This window comes from Periplaneta americana, chromosome 6, assembly GCF_040183065.1.
Source record: "Periplaneta americana isolate PAMFEO1 chromosome 6, P.americana_PAMFEO1_priV1, whole genome shotgun sequence".
Taxonomy (NCBI): domain Eukaryota; kingdom Metazoa; phylum Arthropoda; class Insecta; order Blattodea; family Blattidae; genus Periplaneta; species Periplaneta americana.
This window is the reverse complement of record NC_091122.1, coordinates 188,035,361-188,059,335: the sequence shown is the minus strand read 5'-3', so window position 1 is coordinate 188,059,335 and position 23,975 is coordinate 188,035,361. Positions and strand designations below refer to the sequence as shown.

Sequence of the window (23,975 nt, the reverse complement as noted above, 5' to 3'; positions counted from 1 at the left end):
ATTGCCTGTAATGAGGCGATATTAGCGATCCTAGTGGTGAGCAACTACCTAATATTTGCATATTTACTACGTATTGAGCTTCGCGACTGTATATACTAAGACTGTGGTATAATATTACTTTTGGTGTGAAAATTACGTTGTTCCAGGCAAAGTTCGTATGTGTAATACCTGCCTTTATTTCGATTAAATATTGCGCCCTTTTTGTGGTTAAGTTAATTTTTTGTGATATTTTTGTGAAATTAATACTATTTTCTCCCTCCTAGTTTTCTATAAATTTCATATCGGATGTGTATTCGACAAAACATGTTTCTAAAAATAGTTTCACACGACGTAATGTGTATGTTACGATGTTGCCTAAATGTTTAATGAAATATTACCAATGAATCGGACTAGATCTGAAAACTAATAAAAACAGCTTATAATCAAAATTGCAGTTACATCAGTGTTCCACTCACCGTTTCTAATACACATTTTCCCGGCACAGAATACCCTTTCCTACTCATATATGGCTTCCCAGCATTTCTTAAGGCTTTATTCTTATTATACTTCCATTCATGAATGTTTGTTTTGCGCTTCCGGCCTTTATTTCATTGTTTTCCAGCACTAATACTCAAAGCTTGTTCCGTTACTTCCACCATTTTAGAACAAATACATCACTATTCGCCGGAATACCAATATTGAAACAAAAATTCTAACCTTTGAAAAAGAAATTATGTCACTTTATGTCCGCTAGGCGGTGACATTTCTTTAATAGATCACTATTCCACTAAAAACTCAACTTTCGATTTTTTGTTGATTACATCTCTTTTCGGGGTAACTATTTATTTATTTATTTATTTATTCATTTATAGAATCTTTCAACGTTCCCACGGAAATGTCTCATGGACTAATCATAACTATAAACAGAGCAGAAATAAAAAATGAAATTAAAGATGAGAACGGAAAAGATCACGAAAGAAAAACATATATTATAAAATATAATAAACATAGTAAAAAAAACAGATTAAAAATGCAAACCAAAGCTTTTCCAGGAAACAAAGTATGGTACTTATTTTTTTTTTTAAGATGGGACTTGACAGTTAAGCGGCCGAACTTGGAACTACAGTGCTATGTTGCCAACTTCGAGCATTAAAGTATATTTTATGTTCGAAGGTTGCCAATATGGACTTACCACGCTGTCAGCTGATGGAAGCTATACTTCTTTTTATCCTCTCAGAGCTATACCAACAAACACCACCTACAAAGAAAGCCTTGCAACAAAATCTGAATATGTTGTGACGTCATGCTGTTGGGATTTGGCCTAGTGTTTAAAGCTCAGGCGGGAAGTTGGCAGTTTCCTCATGATTCTAGTTGAGATTATTTTATGTTTTAAATGAATGTGCATGTAAAATTACATTCAAGTGGTGCAATATTAACACATTATAAGGCATAATGCCTCAAAAGTGCAGTGTGCCGAACTGTAGAGGCAATTACTTAAATGGACCGAAAGTGAGTGTGTTTTCTCTTTTCCCACCAAGGAAGACCAAAGTTTAAAATGGATTAGAGCTATTCATCGGAAAGATTTTATTCCTACGACGAACTCCAAGGTATGTGTAATGTTAGATTACTGGTACCGAATTCTTTTCATACTAAAATCACATTAGAGGATAAGAGTATAGTTTGCTAACGTAACATAACCTCTCCTTTCATTGGTCATTCACGATCCAGTTTCAATTGTCTTGTAGGTGTGTGAACTTCATTTTAGAGAACATGAGATTGAAAGAACTACAAGCATGTTTGATGAAAAGATTGGAAAGTTACTTACTGCACCTTTGTCAAACCCAAGATTGATAAAAGGTTAGTTCTATATTTAATTTCTAGATAGGGTAGGTCTGCAATGCTGTTAATAATAGCCTATTCATTTTTTCTTAATAGAATATTAATTACAAAGTTTTAAAAAATTTAGATGTAGTTCCATCACAGTTCCCAAACTGCCCTGAATATCTCTCTGACATCACTGCTGTCTGCCGTGAAGACCCAGAAGACAAGAGACGTAGAATAGAAAACCAGTGTTTAGCAAATGCAATTGCTAACAGTTTATGTACATACAATGAACATATTGAGGCAATTACATTGAAAGATTTTGATGAATTGAAGTTGAAACTGGTTGGCAATAGACTTAATATTGAATGAGACTTGATAAAATAAGAAAGATGCATGTATTTCATTCTAATGAACGAGGAACGTAACCCTCATATTTCTTGCTGTGTTAAAATAACACAAGATTTGTATGCTTCATTATTTGTCAATAATTTATACAACAAATGCTGTAAAGAGATGGCATTACCAAAGCATGTTAATACTCTTACAGAAATTGAAACATTGATACATAATGCAAATTCTGTATATGCGTCTTCCACCATGTGTAACAGCGAAGATATTGATGAAACTTTGGCGGTTCTTGATGGTTTGGTCCAACATTTAGAGAGTATGTTTCCTGAGAAGCATCATATGTTGAGCTTCTTAAAAGAACAGATACATTTGCTACCTAAGAAAAGGGTAAAAAAACTATTCCTGGGAATTATTGATCTTCTCTTCATTGGTTCATTCGATATATCCCCACTGTTACAAATTCATACTTGGGTCCAGTAACTTAACTCTTCCTGCTCCACGTACTTTGAAAATAGTGTGTTCAAAGCTTTCAACAAACCCTCTACAGGAGCAAAATGACTATTTTCTGCTGTATATGAAAAGTAGGCTAAATTTTCATTACTCTCTCCAGAAGACAAGTTAGTTCTATTGTCAATGGATGAGGTCCATATTAAATCCCAATAGGATTTTAAACAGAGCAGGGTAGTATGTACTGCAATGAACAGTGATGAATGTGCCACAAGTGCATGTGTTCTCATGATTCACAGTGTACTTTCACATTATAAAGATGTTGGCCATATTCTGCCTGTCAGTAATATTCATGGTGATGTATTATTCATCATTCTGAAAAATGTAATTCTTGGATTACAAGAAATTGGTTTTGAAGTAACAACACTTATTTCAGATAACAGTTCTCTGTACAGGAAAGCAGTATCGTTCCTTAGCGATCCACCTGAACTGAAGCATAATTATTTACATCCATCCAAATGACATGACTAGAAAGCTCTTTTTCATTATAGACAGTCCACATTTTGAAGTGTATCCGAAATAACTGGCTAAATGTAAGGAACAAGCAGTTGTACTTCCCTGACATGGTTGAGTGTGAGAGAATGCATGTTGCGTCATTTAATGTACTGAAAGACCTACACTTACTAGAAAAGAATAATCTTTCAAAATATGGTTTCTCTCTCACATTGATAGCATTGTATCCAACAAATTTGGAACGTCAAAATGTTTTTTGGCATAATTAGAAAGATTAAATCCAGACGTTTGAGATGGGCAGGATATGTAGCACTTACGGGCGAATCCAGAAATGTATATAGACTGTTGGGATGTTGAGGGAAGAGATCTTTGGGGAAGCCGAGACATTGATGGGAGGGTAATATTAAAATGGATTTGAAGGAGGTGGGATATGATTACTGTAGAGACTGGATTAATCTTGCTCAGGATAGGGACCGTTGGCAGGCTTATGTGAGGGCGGCAGTGAACCTCCAGGTTTCTTAAAAGTCGTAAGTAAGTAAGTAAGTAAGTAAGACATTTCTCTTTTGCCTCTTAATCGCAACAACCACTGACCTTATTATCTCCCTCTCCTTACTGTGTACGCTATATTAAAATTAAATTATGGTTTATTTAACGACGCTCGCAACTGCAGAGGTTATATCAGCGTCGCCAGTTTGCCGGAATTTTGTCCCGCAGGAGTTCTTTTATAAGCCAGTAAATCTACTGGCATGAGCTTGTCGCATTTACACACACTTAAATGCCACCATCGACCTCGGCCGGGATTGAACCAGCAACCTCGAGTGTAGAAGGCACGTATAACCTTGTTGCATCTCGTATTACTACCGGCCATATATGTCTTCACAGAACGCAAAATTACTGTAAGTACAGATCACACTAAGCAAGCAAATGTATTTTTCTTTTAGCTGCCCAGATAAGTTGCGCGGACAATAGATGAACACAATCTAATTATTATGCAAAGCTGGTATTAATGTAGACTACTTATATAGGCCTACGTGATTTATTTAAACTTACCTGTAGGCTTTAACATTCTCGGTCGTTTCGGCTTTATTTTCATTAAAGCTGTTCCAAAATCTGGATCAAAATTGTCATCTTTAAATTTTTCAAAGCATAATCTGCATGTATAAGGATTGAATTTATCCTGTCTTTTGCACACAATTACCCATTTTTTTCTAATTCCTAAATCTTTAGGAATGGTAAAAAAAGACAACGCTTTATTTTTATCGTTGCATACCGCAACAGCACACCTTTGATTTGGCATAATGCATTCAAAGCAACAAAACAAGAAAAAACACGAGATATGCTTTGAAGCATTTTAGCTTTGGCGCCCTCAGCTATCTTGTGACGTCAGAATCGCTCTCCTTTCTCCGTCGAACCCTCGCAAACAAGCTCAGCCGGGAAAAATGTACATATTGTGCATTATGACCATAGTTTTAAGTTGATATTTTTTAAGTGTCTGTTTATTTTATTAGTTTTAAATTACTGATATTTTTAAGCGTGTGTTTATTTGATTGGTCCTCAAGAAGGACCGTTCACGCTGAAAAAAACGTGAATTTAACACTTTCAAACACACCCAAACACTGGTAAACACTTTCAATCACTCGCAAACACTGGTAAACACTTTCAAACACTCTCAAACACTGGTAAGCACTTTAAAACACACCCAAACACTGGTAAACACTTTCAAACACTAGTAAACACTTTGAAACACACCCAAACACTGGTAAACACTTTCAGACACTCCCAAACATTGCTAAACACTTTCAAACACACCGAAACACTGGTAAACAATTTCAAACATTCCCAAACACTGGTAAACACTTTCAAACACACCCAAACATTGTTGAACACTTTCAAACACACCCAAACACTAGTAAACGCTTTCAAACAACCAAAAACACTGGTAAACACATTCAAACACACCCAAACACTGGTAAACACTTTCAAACTAACCGAACCACTGGTAAACACATTCTAACACACCCGAACACTGGTAAACACTTTCAAAAACTCCCAAACACTGGTAAACACTTTCAAACTCACACAAACACTGGTAAACACTGTCAAACATACCAAAACACTGGTAACCACCTTCAAACACAACCAAACACTGGAAAACACTTTCAACCAATCCCAAACACTGGTAAACACTTTCAGACACTCCCAAATATTGCTAAACACTTTCAAACACACCGAAACACTGCTAATCAATTTCAAACATTCCCAAACACTGGTAAACACTTTCAAACACACGCAAACATTGTTGAACACTTTCCAACACACCCAAACACTGGTAAACGCTTTCAAACAACCAAAAACACTGGTAAACACATTCAAACACACACAAACACTGGTAAACACTTTCAAACTAACCGAAACACTGGTAAACACTACCAAACACACCCAAACACTGGTAAACACTTTCAAACACATCCAAACACTGGTAAACATTACCAAACACAACCAAAAACTGATAATCAATTTCGAACACACTCAAACACTGTTAAACATTACCAATCACACCCAAACACTGGAAAACTCTACCAATTATACCTAAACACTGGTAAGCACTACAAAACACTCCCGAAAACTGGCAACCACTTTCAAACACACCCAAACACTGGTAAACACTAGTTAACACAACCAAACACTGGTAAACTATGTCAAACACAGCGAAACACTGGTAAACACTACCTAACACACCCAAACACTGGTAAACACTTTCAAACACAGCCAAACACTGGTAAACACTACCAAACACACCCAAACACTTCTAAACACTACCAAACACAGCCAAAAACTGGTAAACACTACCAAACAAGGCCAAACACTGGTAAAAACTTTCGAACACAGCCAAACACTGGTAAACACTTTCAAAACTGCCAAACACTCGTAAACACTACCAAACACACCCAAACACTTGTATACACTACCAAATACAGCCATACACTGGTAACCACTACCAAACACAGCCAAACACTCTTAAACACAACCAAACACACCCAAACTCTGGTAAACACATTCAAACATACCCAAACACTGGTAAGCACTACCAAACACAGCCAATCACTGGTAAACACTTTCAAACAGAGCCAAGCACTGGTATGCACTACCAAAAACGCCCAAACACTGGTAACTACTTTCGACCACACCCAAACACTGGCAAACACTTTCATACAAACCCAAACACTGGTAAACACTTTCAAACACAGACAAACAGTGGTAAACAGTTTCAAACACATCCAAACAGTGGTAAACACTACCAAACACACCCACACACTGGCAAACACTTTCAAACACACCCAAAATATTGGTACACACTACCAAACACACGTAAACACTATCAAACGCACCCAAACTGTAGTAAACACTACCAAACACACGTAAACACTACCAAACACACCCAAACTTTGGTAAACACTGCCAAACACACCCAAACACTGGTAAACACTACCCAAATACACCCAAACACTGGTAAACACTTTCAAACACTCCCAAACAGTGGTATACACATTCAAACATATCCAACCAATGGTATACACTTTCAAACACACCCTAACACTGGTAAACACTACCAAACACACCCTAGCACAGGAAAACACTTCCAAACACACCCAAACTCTCGTAAACACTATCAAACACATACAAACACTGGTAAACTCTACCAAACCTGGTAAACAGTTTCAAACACACCCTAACACTGGTAAACAACACCAAACATACCCAAACACTGGTAAACATTACTAAACACCCCCGAACATTGGTAATCACTTTCAAACACACCCAAACACTGGTAAGCACTAGCGAACACACCCAAACACTGGTAAACAATTTTAAATACACCCAAACACTGGTAGAAACTACCAAACACACCCAAACATTGGTAAACACTTTTAAACACACCCGAACTCTGGCAGACAGTACCAAACACACCCAAACAATGGTAAACACTACCAAACACACCCAAAAAATGGTAAGCACTACCAAACACAACCAAACACTGATAAACAATTTCAAACACACGCAACACTGGTAAACACTACCTAACACTCGCAAACACTTTTCAAACTTTACCAATCACACCCAAACACTGGTAAACACTGCCAAATACTTTCTAACACTGGAAAACACTTTCAAACACAGCCAAACACTACCAAACACACCCAAACACTGGTAAACTTTACCAAACACAGCCAAACACTGGTAAACATTACCAAACACACCCAAACACTGGTAAACACTTTCGAACACATGGAAACACTGGTAAACACTACCTATCATACCCAAACACTGGTAAACATTTTGAAACACTCCCAAACACAGTTAAACATTTCGAAATACAGCCAAACACTGGAAATCACTTTCAAACACAGCCAAACACTGGTAAACATTACCAAACACACCCAAACACTGCTAACACTTTCATACACACCCAAACAATGGTAAACACTACCAGACACACTCAAACACTGGTAAACATTTTCAAACACACCCAAACACTGGTAAACACTACCAAACACACCCGAACATTGGTAAACACAACCAAACACACCCAAACACTGGTAACCACTTTCAAACACACCCAACCACTGGTAAACACCACCAAACACACCCAAACACTGGTAAACTCTACCAAACACACCCAAACACTGGTAAACACTTTAAAACACACCCAAACAGTGGTAAGCACTACCAAACACAGCCAAACACTGGTAGACACTGCATATAACACCAAAACACTGGTAAACACTACCAAATATTCCCAAACACTGGTAAACACTACATAATACACCCGAAAACTGGAAACCTCTTTCAAAAACACTCACAATCGAAAACACTAGTAAACACTATTGAACACAGCCAAATATTGGTATACTATTTGAAACACAGCCAAACACTGGTAAACACTACCAAACAAAACCTAATACTGGTAAACACATTAAAACACACCCAAACAGTGGTAAACACCACCAAACACAGCGAAACACTGGTAAAAACCAGGTAAACACTCCCAAACACACCTAAACACTGGTAAACACTTTCGAACACAAACCAAACACTGGTAAGCACATCCAAACACTGATAACCACCTCCAAACACACACACAGACACTGGTTAACACTACCAAACACACCCAAACACTGGTAAACACTACCAAACACACTCAAACACTTGTAAACACTACCAAACAAACCCAAACACTGGTAAACAAATTAAAACACACCCAAAGAGTGGGAAACACTACCAAACACAGCCAAACACTGGTAAAAACTGGTAAACGCTCCCAAACACACCTAAATACTGGTAAACACTTTCAAACACTCCCAAACACTGGTAAACACACCCAAACATTGATAAACACGACCAAACACACCCAAACACTGGTAAACACTACCACACACACCCAAACACTGGTAACCACTTTCAAACACATCCGAACACTGGTAAACACTACCAAACACAAGTAAACACTACCACACACACCCAAACACTGGTAACCACTTTCAAACTCATCCGAACACTGGTACACACTACCAAACACACCGAAACACTGGTAAACACTACCAAACACACCAAATCACTGGAAAACACTTTAAAACATAACCAAACACTGGTAAACAGTACAAAACACACCCAAACACTCGTAAACACCTCAAAGCTCACCCAAACATTGGTAAACACTACCAAACATAGCCGAACACTGATAGACACTGCCAAACATACCTAAACAATGGTAACACACCCAAACACTGGTAAACACTTTCAAACACACTCAAACACTGGTAAACACTACCAAATACAGCCAAACACTGGTAAACAATTTCGAACACAGCCAAACTATGGTAAACACTACCAACACACCCTCAGAGGAGTAAACACTTTCAAACACACCCAAACATTGGTAAAAACTGCCAAACACACCAAAAGACTGGTAAACATTGTCAAACACAACCAAACAATTGTAAACTATTTCAAACACACCCAAACACTGGTAAACACTACCAAACACAGCCAAACACTGGTAAACACTACCAAACACAACCAAACAATTGTAAACTATTTCAAACACACCCAAACACTGGTAAACACTACCAAACACAGCCAAACACTGGTAAACACTACGAAACACACCCAAATACTTGTAAACACTACCAAACACAGCCAAACACTGGTAAACACTACCAAACACACCCAAACAATGGTAAACATTTTCACACACACCCAAACACTGGTAAAGACTACGGAACACACCCAAACTATGATAAACAATTTCAAACACACCGAAGCACTAGTAAACAGTACCAAACACACACAAACACTGCTAAACACTTTCAAACACACCCACACACTGGTAGACACTACCAAACACGGTAAACACTTTCAAACACAGCCAAACACTGGTAAACACTACCAAGCACACTGAAACACTGGTGAACACTTACAAACATACCAAAACGCTGGTAAACACTACCAAACATAGCCAAACACTGGTAAACACTTTCAAACACAGCCAAACACTGGTAAACACTTTCAAACACATCCAAACACTGGTAAACACTTTCAAACAAGGCAAACACTGGTAAACACTTTCAAATATAGCCAAACACTGGTAAACAATAGTAAACACTACCAAACACACCCAAACACTGGTAAACGGTTTCAAACACAGCCAAACTTGTAAACACTACCAAACACAACCAAACAATGGTAAACAATTTCAAACACACGCAAACATCGTTAAACACTACCAATCACACCCATACACTGTAACACACTACCAATTATACCCAAAAACTGGTAAAGACTACAAAACACACCAAAAACTGGTAACCACTTTCAAGCACACCCAAACACTGTTAAACACTATTAAACACTACGAAACACAGCCAAACACTGGTAAATTATTTCAAACACAGCCAAACAGTGCTAACACTACCAAACACACCCAAAGACTGGTAAACACTTTCAAACACACTCAAACACTGGTAAACACTACTAAACACAAACACTGGAAAACACTACCAATTATACCCAAATACTGGTAAAGACTACAAAACACACCCAAAAACTGGTAACCACTTTCAAGCAAACCCAAACACTGGTAAACACTATTAAACACTAGCAAACACAGCCAAACATTGATAAAATATTTCAAACGCAGCCAAACACTGCTAACACTACCAAACACACCCAAACACTGGTAAACACTTTCAAACACACCGAAACTCTGGTAAACACTACCAAACACAAATACTGGTAAACACTTGTAATCACAGCCAAACACTGGTAAACACTACCAAACACAGCCAAGCACTGGTAAACACTTTCAAAAACAGCCAAACACTGTTAAACACTTTCAAACAGAGCCAAACACTGGTAAACTCTACCAAACACTCCCAAACACTTGTGAACACTACCAAACACTGGTAACCACTACCAAACACAGCCAAACACTGGTAAACACTACTAAACACACCCAAACACTGGTAAACACTTTCAAACACACCGAAACACTGGTAAAGAGTACCAAACACACCCATTTTTAAATTATCAAACATTTTCAAAATTGTCCAAAAATTCCAAAAATGTCCAATATTTTCAAAAATGTTAAAAATTTTTCAAAATTTTCAAAATTCAAAATAATTTCAAAATTTTCAGAATTTTCAAAAATTTTCAAATTTTTCAAAATTTTTAAAAAATTCCAAAATTTTTCAAAATTCGTCATAATTTTAAAATTTACAAAATATTCAATAATCTTCAAAATTCATCAAAATTCCATAAATTTTCTAAAATTATCCAGAATTCTTCAATATTTACATTTTCAAATCCTTTCAAATTCTATAAAAGTTCCAAGTTTTCAAAATTTTCTAAATATTCCGAAAAATTTTCAAAATTTTAAAAAAATTCCAAAAATTTCTCAAAATTTTCAAGACTAAAAATTTCAAAAAATTTTCCCAAATTTTCGGATTCAAAATTTAAAAAAATTTTTAAGAATTCCAAAAATTTTCAAAATTTTAAAAAATGTTCAAAATTGTTCAAAATTATAAAAATTTTCAAAATATGTCAATATGCAATAATTTTCAAAATTGGCAAAAATTTGTAAAATTTTTCAAAAATTTGTAAAATTTTTTAAAAAATTCAATAATTTTCAAAATTTTCAGATTTTATGATATTTTAAAATGTTTTAACATGACGTTGACCTGACCACCGGACTGGCCCAACCTTGACCTGACGTTGACCCGACCTTGGTCTGACCTTTTCCTGACGTTGACCTGATATTCACCTGACCTTGACCTGACCTTGTCCTTACCTTGGTCTGACATTCAATTGACATTGTCCTGACCTTCACCTGACATTGACCTGACATTCACCAGACCTTGACCTCGAACTGACCTTGACTCACTTTGACCTGACTTTAATCTAACCTGAACAGACCGTGACCTGACATTGACCTGATCTTCACCTGACCTTGACCAGACCTTCACCTGACATTGACCTGACAATCACCAGAACTTCACCTTGACTGGACCTTGATTGACCTTGAACTCAATGTTAGGCAAAGTTCAGGTGAAGGTCAATTTCAGGTGAATGAAGGGCAATGTCAGGTGAAGGCCAGGTCAATGCCAGCTGAGTCAAGTCAAGGTGAGGTGAAGGTCAAGGTCAACGAAAGGTGAAGGTCAGGTGAAAGTCAAGTTCAAGGTCAGGTAATGTCAGGCCGAAAAATTTTGAAAATTAAAAAAAATTTCAACATTTTCAAAATTGAAAAACATTTTGATGTTCTTGAAAATGTTTGGGATTTTAAAAAAATTTGAGATTTTTTAAAATTTTGAAACTTTTTTAATAATTTGACATTTTCTGAACTTTGAAAATTTTTTGGCATGACCATACCTGATTTTGAAATAGACTTTGACCTGATCTTCACATGACCTTGATCTGACTTTCACCTGACCTTGACCTGACATTCATCTGACATTGAAATGACCTTCATATGACATTAACATGACCTTGATTTTTGTCCTGACCTTGACCTGATATTGACCTGACCTTTAACTAACATTGACCTCTATTTCACTTAACATTGACCTGACCTTCAACAGAACTTCACCTACCTTGATCTTGACCTGACATTAACCAGACCTTGACTTGAACTTCACCTGACCTTGACCTGATATTAACCTGACATTCTGCTGACTCTGATCTTGACCAGACCTTCGCCTGACATTGACCTGACCTAGATCTGACCTTGCCATGACACCCTGACCTGACCTTCACCTGACATTAATCTGACATTCAACTGACTTTGGCCTGACGTTCACCTGACCATCAACTGACCTTCGCTTGACATTGACCTGAACTTCACCTGACCATCTGACATTGGCCTGAACAGCAGACTTTGAACTTCACCTGACCTTCACTGGAATTTGACTTGACTTTCACCTGACTTTGGTCTCGACTTGACCTTGACCTGACCTTGATGTTGACTTGTCCTTCAACTGACCTTCACCTGACCTTAAACTGGCATTTTACCTGATGTTGAACTGACCTTGACCTGACCTTGGTCTGACATTCACCTAACTGAAATTGACCTGACATTCACCTGACCTGACCAATGACCTAACCTTGTTCTTACGTTGACCTGACTTTGAGCTGACTTTGCCCTGTCCTTGTCCTGACGTTGACCTGACCTTCACCTGATATTGACCTGAAATTCACCAGACCTTGTCCTTGACTTGGCTTTGACCTGACCTTCATATGACCTGACCAGACCTTGACCTGACCTCGATATGACATTGAACTGACCTCCTGACCTTGACCATAACTTAATCTGACATTGACCTGACAATCGCGTTACATTGAACTGACCTTCAAATAACATTGACCTGACATTCACCAAAATTTTACCTTGACTGGACATTAACTTGAGCTTCAATTCAAGGACAGGTTAAGTTCAGGTGAAGGTCAAGATCTGGTGAATGGAGGTCAATATCAGGTGAAGGTCAGGCGAATGACAGGTGAAGTTCAGATTAGTCAGGTCAATGTCAGGTGATGATCAGGTCAAGTCAAGGTCAATGTCAGGGGAAGACCAGGTCAGTGTGAAGGTCAGGTAATGTCAGGCCAAAAAATTTACAAAATTCAAAAATTTTTAAAAAGTTTCATAAATTTTCAAAATTGAAAAACATTTTGAATGTTCTTGAAAATGTTTGGAATTTTCGAAAATTTTGTAATTTTTCAAAATTTTGAAATTTTTTTCAATTTTGAAAATTTTTGAAATTTGAAAATTTTTAAATATTTTGAAATTTTTAAATATTTTGAAATTTTCTGAGTTTTGAAAATTTTTTTGGCCTGACCTCGCCTGACCTTAATCGGACCTAGACATGACCTTGACATTGACCCGTCCGCGATATGTCATTGAACTGACCTTCCCCTGACATTGACCTTTCACCTGACCTTCACCTGTCATTGACCTGACCTTCACCAGAACTTGACCTAGACCTGAACCTGACCAGACCTTCAAAATTTTTCAAAATTCCAAAAAATTTCAACATTTACAAAATTTTTCAAAATTAAAAACAAATAAAAATCTTTTAAAAATTCCAAAAATTTTAAAAATTTTTTCAAAATTCCAACAAATTTAAAGATTTTCAGAAATTTTCAAAATTTCTCAAATGTTTCCAAATTTCTCGAAAATTACAAAAATTGTCAAAATTTTCAAATATTTACAAATCTTTTAAAATTCCACAAATTTTATAATTTTTTCAAAATTCCAACAAATTTAAAAAATTTCAGGAATTATCAAAATTTCTCAAAATTTCAAAAATATTCAAGGTTTATAAAAATTTCCAAATTTTTCTAAAATTCCAAATCTTCTAAATTTGTCGCATTTAAAGAAAGCATAATTCGTAATAATTCCAAAAATGTTCAATATTTTAAAAATTTTCAAAATTCAAAACAATTAAAACTTTACAAAAATTTTCAACATTTTTCAATAATTACAAAATTTTCAAAATTCCAAAAATTTTCAATATTTACAAAAATTTTCAAAATTCCTTTTAAAATTTAAAAAAAATTCTCAATTTCCAAAAATTTTCAAATTTTCAAAATATTTTTAAAATTCCAAAAATTTCACAAAATTATCAAAAGTCAAAATTCCATAAATTTTCACAATTTTCAATTTCAAAACTTTTCAAAAACTCTAAAAAATTTCAAAATTAAAAAAATTTTTCAAAATTGGTCTAATTTTTTTAAAATTTTCAAAATTCGTCAATATTACTCCCAAAAATTATGATGCAATATAAACCTAGAGGACATCGTCGACCAGGAAGACCTTTAAGAAGACTGCTAGATGGGGCCGAAACAGGTCTACAGAGGCCTAATTCGTGAAGGATGATGATGAAAAAAAATACAATAATTTTGAAAATTTCCAAAAATTTAGAATATTTCAATTTTTTTAAAAAGTTCCAAAATTTTCAAAATTTCAAACTTCAAATTTTTAAAAAATTTTCTAAATTTTTCAAAATTTTCTAAATTTTTCAAAATTTTCTAAATTTTTCAAAATTTTCAAAATTTTTCAAAATTTTAAAAAATTTAAAAAAATTTCAAAATTTTTCACAATTTTAAAAAACTTCAAAATTTTGAAATATTTTCAACCTGACCTCGACCGTGACCTGACCTTCGCCTGGCATTCACATGACGTTACTTTGACTTCACCTTGACCTGACATTGACCTGACCTTCATCTGACCTGACTTTGACCTGACAACGACATGACATTGACCTGACCTTCACCTGACCTTGACCAGACCTTCACCTGACATTAACCTGTCAATCACCTGACATTCACCTTACCTTGATCTTGACCTGACCTTCACTTGACCATGACCTTTACCTGACACTGACCTGACATTCACCTGACCTTGACCTTACCTACACCTGACATTAATCTGACCCTGACTTGACCTTCACGTTATCTTAACCGTACCTTCACCTGACATTGACTAGACCTTCACCATTCCTTCATCTTGACCTGACTTCGACCTGACCCTGATGTGACCTTCACAATTTTTCAAAATTCTAAAAAGTTTCAAAATTTTCAAAATTTTAAAAAGTTTCCAAATTTTTCTAAAATTCCAAAATTTCCAAAAGTTTTCAAAATTTTTTTAAAATTTCAACAAATTTCAAAATTTTCAGAAAATTTCAAAATTTCTCAGAATTTAAAAAAATTCTCAAAATTCGTCAAAATTTTTCAGACTCCTAAAAATTGGAAAATTGTCGAATATTTTCAAAATTTCTAAAATCTAAAAAAATTCTTAATTCATCAAAATTAAAAAATTTTCAAAATTGTCAAAAATTTTCTAAATATCCAAAAATTCTAAAAATTTGCAAAAATTATCCACATTTTCAAAAATTTTCAATATTTTCAAAATTTCCCAAATTTCTCTAAATGTAATAAAACCAAAATAATTTCGAAATTTTCAAAAAATTTTAAAATTTTCGAAACTTTAGAAAATTGTCAAATTTTGTAACTTTTCAAAAATATAAAAAAATTCCAAAATTTTTCAAAATTCCAAAAAAAAAATTCAAAATGGTCATAAATATTCAATACTTGTCAAAATTGTCAAAATGTTTAAAATATTTCCAAATATTTCGAAATTCCAAAAAAATTATAAATTTTCAAATTTTTTTTAAATTTCTCGAAATTATCAAAAATTTTAAAATACTTCAAAAATTTTCTAAATTTTTCAATCTTTTAAAAATTTTCAGGATATTACAAATTTTTGATAATTTTCAAGCATTTACGAAATTACAAAAATTTTCAATTATTTTCAGTTTAAAAAAGTAAAAATAATTTCAAATATATCAAAATTTTCAAAATTTTTCAAAAATTTCCAAAAATTTCGAGTTCACAATTTTCAAATTTTTTCATATTTTTTTTTTAAATTCCAAAAATTTTCATTTTTCAAAGTTAAAAAATTTCAAAAATGTTCAAACTTCTAAAAAATCCCAAAAATTTTCAAAATTTTACAAAATTAAAAAACCATTCCAAATTTACAAAAGTTTCAAAATTTCTCAAAATTTATAAAATTTCAATTTTTTCAAAAATTTTGAAAATAATTCAAAATTTTCAAAATTTCTCAAAAATTTTTCAATAATATTAAAAAAAGTTGACAAAATCTTCAAAAAGTTTCATAATTTCCAAAAGTTTAAAAATTTTTTTTAAATTTCCAAAAAAATTTTAAAATTCTTAAATTTTCTCAAATTTATAAAAATTCAAAATTCGCCAAAATTCCAAAAATTTTTTTTAATTTTTAGAAATATTCCATATTTTCCAAAAATTACAGAAATTTTCTGATTTTTGAAAAATTTTCTATATTTTTCAAAATTTTCCAAAAATTTCAAAATATTTCAAAAAATTATAAAAACGTTTGAGTCAACAAAAACTCAAAATGTTCAATGTTATCAAAATTCTCAAGATTTTTTAAATTTTTCAAATTTTTTCAAAACGTACGAAATTTTTCAAATTTTTTGAAAACAAAATTTTCCAAATTCGTCAAAATTCCAAACATTTTCAAAATTTTGAATAATTTTCAAAATTTCTCAAAATTACACAAATTTTCATTTACAAAAATCTTCCAAACTTTCAAATTTTTTAAAAATTCCGTTATCAAAATTTTCAAAAATTTCTAAAAATTCCAATTTTTTTTCAAAAAATATCAAAATCTTCAGTATATATCAAAAATTTCTGTTTTCAAAATTTTCAAAACTGGAAAAATTCCAAAAAATTTCAAAATTTTAAAAAGTTTAAAATTTGCTCTAATTTTCAAAAAATTTTCAAAATTCGTCAATATTGTTAAAATTTTCAAAATTTGCCAAAATTTAAAAAAAATGCAATAATTTTCAAGATTTTCAATATTTTTCTGATTTTTAAAAAATTCCAAAATTTTTCAAAATTTTTAGCAATTCATAAAAAGTTACAAAATTTTTAAAATTTTCAAACATTTTCAAATTTTTCAAAATGTGCTAAATTTAAAAAAAAATCCATAATTCTTCAAAATTTTAAGAAATTCAAAACAATTTCAAATTTAAAAAAATTTTTCAAAATTCCAATAACTCAACATTTTCAAAATGTTCAAAATTTTTCAAAACCAATCAACCTAACCTCGACTTTGACCTGACCTTCGCCTGGCATTGACATGACGTTGACCTTAACTTCGCCTTGACCTGTCATTGGCCTGATCTTCACCTGACATTCTCCTTACCGCTTGACATTGACATGAAATTCACCTTGTCCTGACGTTGACCAGACATTGAACTAATCTTGTCCTAACATTGACCTGACCTTGACCTGACATTGTCCTTGACCTTACTTTGACCTGACCTTCATCTGACCTGACCTCGACATGACATTGACCTGACCTTCATCTGACCTGACCTCGACATGACATTGACCTGATCTTCACCTGACTTTGGCCAGACCTTCACTTGACATTGACCTGACAATCACCTGACTTTGACGTTGACTTGACCTTCACCTGACATTGACCTGACATTCGCCAGAACTTGACTTTGACTGGACATTGATGTGACCTTCAACTCAAGGTCATGTCAATGTCAAGCGAAGGTCTGGTGAAGGTCAGGTCAGTGTCCGGTGGTCAAATGAAAGTCAGGTGAATGCCAGGTCAAGGTCAGGTCAAGGTGAATATCAGGTCAATGTCAATTGAAGGTCAAGTTAATTTCAGGTGAAGGTCAGGTGAATGTCAGGTCAAGGTTAACGTCTGTCGTGGTCAGGTAATGTCAGGCCAAAAAATTTTGAAAATTCCAAAAAATTTCAAAATTTTCAAAATTCAAACAATTTTCAAAATTGAAAAACATTTTGAATGTTCTTGAAAATGTTTGGTTGAAATTTTTCTAAATTTTGAAATTTTGAATTTTGAAAATTTATTTAATTTTGAAAATTTTTTAATATTTTGAAATTTTCTGAATTTTGAAACTTTTTTGGCCTGACCATACCTGACCTTGAAATTGACCTTGACCTGTTCTTCACATGACCTTGTCCTGACCTTGACCTGACATTCATCTGATATTGAAATGACCTTCATCTGACATTGACATGACCTTGACCTGGCCTTCGACTAACATTGACCTGAACTTCACCTGACATTGACCTGATTTTCAAGAGACCTTCACCTTACTTTGATCTTGACCTGACATTGACTTGACCTTCACTTTACCATGACATTGATCTGACCTTCTCTTGACCTTCCCCTGACACTGACCTGACATTCACCTGACCTTGACCTGACATTCACCTGACGTTGACCTGACCTTCACCTTATCTTAGCCGTACCTGACCTTGAACTTGACCTGATCTTGAATTGACTTTGACTTGACGCTCATCTGACCTGACAAGACATTGACCTGACCTTAACCTTGACCTGACCTCCACCTGACGTTGACCTGTCATTGACCAGATCTTCACCTGACCCTAGACCTGGCCTTCACCTGACATTGACCTGACATTCACCTGACCTTGACCTGACGTTCACCTGAACTTGACCTTGACCTGACCTTCAACTAAAGGTAAGGTCAAGGTCAGTCGAAGGTCAGGTCAAGGTCAGGTGAACTTCAGGTTTAGGTCAGGTCAAGTCAAGATCAGGTAATGTCAAGTCAATGTCAGGTGGAGGTTAAGTCAAAGTAAGGTCAAGGTCTAGTGAAGGTCAGGTCAAGGTCAAGGTCTAGTGAAGTTCTGTTGAATGTAAGGTTAGTGTTATTCGAAGGTCAGGTGAATGTCAGGTCATGGTCAAGTCGAGGTCAGGTGAAGTTCAGGTCAAGGTCAGGACAAGGTCAAGGTCAAGGTCATGTCAATGTCAGATTAAGGTCATGTCAATGTCAGACGAAGGTCAGGTCAAGGCCAGGTGAAGGTGAGGTAAGGATCAGGACTAGGCAATTTCAAGGTCAGGTTAAGGACAGGTAAAGTCATTCCCAAAAAATTTTCAAAATTCAGAATATTTCAAAATATTCGTCGTCGACTCGCCGTCTCGTTTCCTACTCGTCGTTTCGTCGTCTCGTTGTTGTCGTATCTTCGTCTCGTCGCCTCGTCGTCTCGTCGTCGACCTGCTGTCTCGTCGTCGACTCGTCTTCTCGTCGTCGTATCGTCGTCATGTCGCCGTCTCGTCGTCGTTTCGTCGTCATCGTCTCTTCGTCGTAGTCTCGTCGAGACGACGACGACGAGACTACAATGAGGACGACTTCGACGAAGAAGACGAAAAGACGACGACGAGACAACGAGACGACGACGAGACGATGAAGACGACGAAACGACGAGGCAACGACGACGAGAGTACATGGCGAGACGACGACAGGACGACTAGACGACGAGAATGACGAGACGAAGAAGAGACAGCGAGTCAATGAGACGACGAGTAGAAAACAATACGGCGAGACCGCGACGAGACGACGAGAAAACGATGAGACGAAGAAGACGACGACGAGACGAAGAATACGACGACGAGACGACGAAGACTAGAGGACGACGAAGAGAAAAAGACGAGTCGACGACGAGACGAAGAGACGACGACGAACGTACGACGAGACGACGACGATACGAAAAGCCGAGGAGACGACAACGACAAGACGACGAAGACGGCAAAACGACGACGAGGCGAAGACGAGACAACGACGGCGACGAGACGACTACGAGACAACGAGTCTACGACGTGACGACGAGTCTACGACGAGAAGGACGAGACGACGATGCGAAAACGAGACGTTGGGACGTCGAAACGACGAGACAAAGACGAGGCGACGACGAGACAAGGACAAGGCGACGACGAGACGACGACGACGAGAAAACGAGACGGGACGACGACGACGAGACGACAGCGACGTCGACGAGACGACAATGACGAGACGACGACGAGACGACGAGATCACGACGATACTTCGAGACAATGAGACGACGAGATAATGACTAAATGACTAGGAGTCAACGATGAGACGAAGAGACGACGACGAGTCGATGACGACTGCGACGAAACGACGATGAGATGAGTCGACGACGAGTCGACGACGAGACGACGAGATGACTAGACAACGAGACAATGAGACGACGAGACGTTGACGAGACAACGACGACGAGACGAAGACGACGATGAGACGACGACGACGAAACGATGAGACGATGACGAGACGACGCAATTATACATTATAATTAAGCATAATGTCATGTATGATACTCCGCACTTTCAATTTGTTTGTATTTTAATACTACAATTGAGTACTGAATTATTGTATTTATCTACTACCTAAGAGACGAAGTAACAATCGTACGTACACCAATTTCATATGAGTGGTACGATAAATTTTCTGTCTTTGTCAAGGAAGGTAGATGTGCTATATTAAAATCACAATATAAATTCTTTTTTATTAAACCTCAAAATAGCTTCCGTTCTAAACTTAAAATGTTGATGCGAAAAGATTACCGTTAACATGTAAAATTCTCTTCACATTAAAATAACACAGTTTTGTAATTATTTCTGCAACATATTATGCACCAAGTAGTAAAGGGAACTTAGGGACACATTACACTAAATAAAACTTAGCTATGATATGCAATAAAGTTATAATATAATAATTCACTGAGCTTCATACACTGAAATAGAAAACCCGAACATACATTACGGCCTGCTCTAGATCGAAAAGGCATTGACTGTGCCGTATTTCGCATTGTTGTGAAAAGTTGTGTAAACTGTGAAATGTTCGTAATCGGTTGTAATAACTGTAACTGGCTAAAATACAATAATTTGAATAATAATATGGGACAAGGAGACGTTTGTAGCACTATACAGTAGCGTGCAAATTAATCCGAACAACGTAATTACTTATGCAAAAACACTCAAACGGGATAAGGATCTAAGACATACCTCACTAATCTATGTGGCCTCCCTTGTTCCTAATAACAGCTCTGAGACGATTTGGCATGGATTCCACTAATTTCCCACAAATATTCTTCATTTCTTCATCGCGAAACCATACACCAATGAGGGCAGAAATCATCTTCTCCTTTGTAGAACAATCCATTTTTTGCATTCTTCTTTTGCAAATTGACAACAAGTTCTCAATGGGGTTGATGTCGGGTGAGTTGCCTGGCCAGGGGAGTACCTGAATATTCTTCTTGTTGAAGAATTCTGTAGTTTTTCGAGACGTATGGCATGGTGCCAGGTCTTGTTGGAACACACCTCTGCCATCCGGAAATGATTTTTGCAACTGGGGTACGATTCTGGTTTCCAATAAGTGAATATATTTGTCAGAATTCATCATTCCCTTGATAGGTATTAATGCTCCAGGCCCTTCATGTGTAAAACAACCCCAAAACATTACTTTAGGGGGGTATTTGGGTGCTTGTTGGAGATGGGCTGCTGTTACTTTTTCGGATCCTTTCCGTACGTAAGAAACACGGTGGCCGTGGACCTCGAAATGAGATTCATCGGAAAAAGAAGTACATTCTTCCAGTCATTCACTGTCCAGTGTTGATGCAATTTTGCCCACATTAAGCGTTTTTTTGCACATAACAGGGGTTAGCAGTTGCTTCTTAATAGGCTTACGAGCCCTTCGTCCAGCTTCCAAAAGCCTACGCCGCATTGTTGTGACGTGAATATTCGCCCCAGTGGTAGCCATTAACTCGCGGGTTAAGTCGACAGCAGTTAGTCTAGGGTTTAATTTACTTTTCCTGACAATTAAACGATCATCTGCAGGTGAAGTCTTCCTTTTCCGGCCACACTTTCCTTTTTTCTGGGGTGTGATGGATCCAGTCTCCCTGTATCCTTTTATGATCGAATTAACAGTAGCCAAACCGATGTGACATTCTGCAGCAATTTGCCTCTGTGCCATAGAAGAATGCTCTGCTAATGTTACAATTTTAGACAGTTTTCGTGGAGTTGTATCCATTTGTGAAGACGACAGAATGTACACAGGATTGCAGTATTAAGTCTTCAACACAACTAAAATGCTTATAAGTACAAAACGACAGGCAAAATGTCACATATTATAAAAAAAATGACAGACCTTCAACAATGGAATTACACGTACTACAGATGTCAATTAAAGCGGTATGAGCAGCTGTGAGGCCAACAATGACAGAAAATGTAAAAATATGTCGTGTTCGGATTAATTTGCACGCTACTGTAAATTCTAAGAAAAAGAGGTCAGTGTTATCCTTCTTCCGAAAGATCCAGGAAGGTGAGTTTATAAAATATAATATATACTTACTGAAAATAATATATAAACCTTATGTATTTCGTATTTCAATAGTGGAAGGAAGGTGTTAATTTTTCAAAAGAACACGATATCAAAAGTACGATACATTTTATCGTCTGCTAGGGAAAGAGTCTGTGATGAGGCGATAGTAGCGATCCTGGTGGCTAGCAACTATCTATGGATGCATATTGTAACTATGTTTGCATATTTAGTAGGTATTGAGCTTCGCAACTGTATATACTAAACTGTGGTTAAAGCACAGTCTATTATATACAGTTGCGAAGCTTGAGGTGATTTTTTGCAAATCTCGCGATAAAACGCTCCAAGCGGTTAGCAACTAGAAACAATAGACTGTCCACGGTCGACTTTGGATTTAGAGTGGACTGAGTCGTATTTCCATCGAATGCTAAGTCGTTGCGTATTTTGCATTGATGCTTGTGAAGAAAAATCCTAACATCTATTTCTTATTTTACTTCTAGATGCAAAAAGTGGTTAATAAACAGCAGGAGGGAAGATCTAATGACAAAGAATGAAGCATGTCTTTATAATAATATAAAGTTCTACTCTCTTCATTTCGAAAACACACAATTTATGAATGAAAACAAAAATAAATTAATCTGGAATGCAGTTCCGACTTTATTTGATGTTTCAAATAATCCTGTTCTGTTATTACCTGCAGCTGAGAAACAAAAGCTTTGCACTAATTCTACGTCTGTATCAGCTGATTCCTTGAATAATTGTACATTTTCAGACAACTTAGGCCTACTTTTTTTTCAAAGGATATGTTTTTAATTATAGCTTTTAATTTTGTTATTGTTATTTGTTACTTTACTAGAGACGTAGAAAAAGTAAGTCTGTTACAATAAATTTTATTGATCACGTTTTATTTCCAATTCTGGTGTGATTATTATTGCTTAACCTCATCCCACTTCATTAACTACGTAAGCCTACACTACAAGTACCGGTACACGTAAAGTTACTCCCATTAATTCATATTTCCATTATTACTGTTATTATATTATTGTTGTAAAGGGAAATGCAAATTAATATTTATTGGTTTCATAGTTCATTATCGCTATAATCTTGAATGACTGAAGCGATTATAGTAAATTTCAGTTCGTTTTGCACAAACAAAAATAATATTAACCTATTTCTTGCAGGTATCTTCGAGTTTATGGTGGAATTTAATACACGTCATTAAAATAATAAATTAACTTTATCCATTTAATATTTAAATAATGGAAGGAAGGTGTTAATTTTTCCAAAAGAACACGACAACGAAAGTGTAACATATTTTTGTCATCTGCTACAAGAGATCTGTGATGATGAGGCGATAGTAGCGATCCTAGTGGTGGGCAATTACCCATGTTTGCATTTTTACTACATATTGAGCTTCGCGACTGTATATAGTAGACTGTGGTTAAAGTCTCTCCAGATTTCAGACTTCTTTGCATATAGCAAGTTCGTTAGTTTTTCAATCTCAGCAGTAGATGGCAGGAGGAAGTTGGTCCTCACAGAGCAGTGAATATTGGAGAGTACCGCATTCTTTTGATCCAACAAATGCCGCCGCGGCAG

The 23,975-nt window shown here is 35.7% G+C and overlaps 1 long non-coding RNA gene across 1 annotated transcript; it reads left to right on the top strand.

Annotated features, from left to right (window-relative positions):
- Positions 1 to 1,192: 1,192 nt before the first annotated feature.
- LOC138702136 (uncharacterized) lies at positions 1,193 to 23,689 on the top strand. Its single transcript, XR_011332789.1, has 3 exons — positions 1,193 to 1,586; positions 1,725 to 1,836; positions 22,880 to 23,689. It is a non-coding gene; the product is annotated as an uncharacterized lncRNA (long non-coding RNA).
- Positions 23,690 to 23,975: the final 286 nt, after the last annotated feature.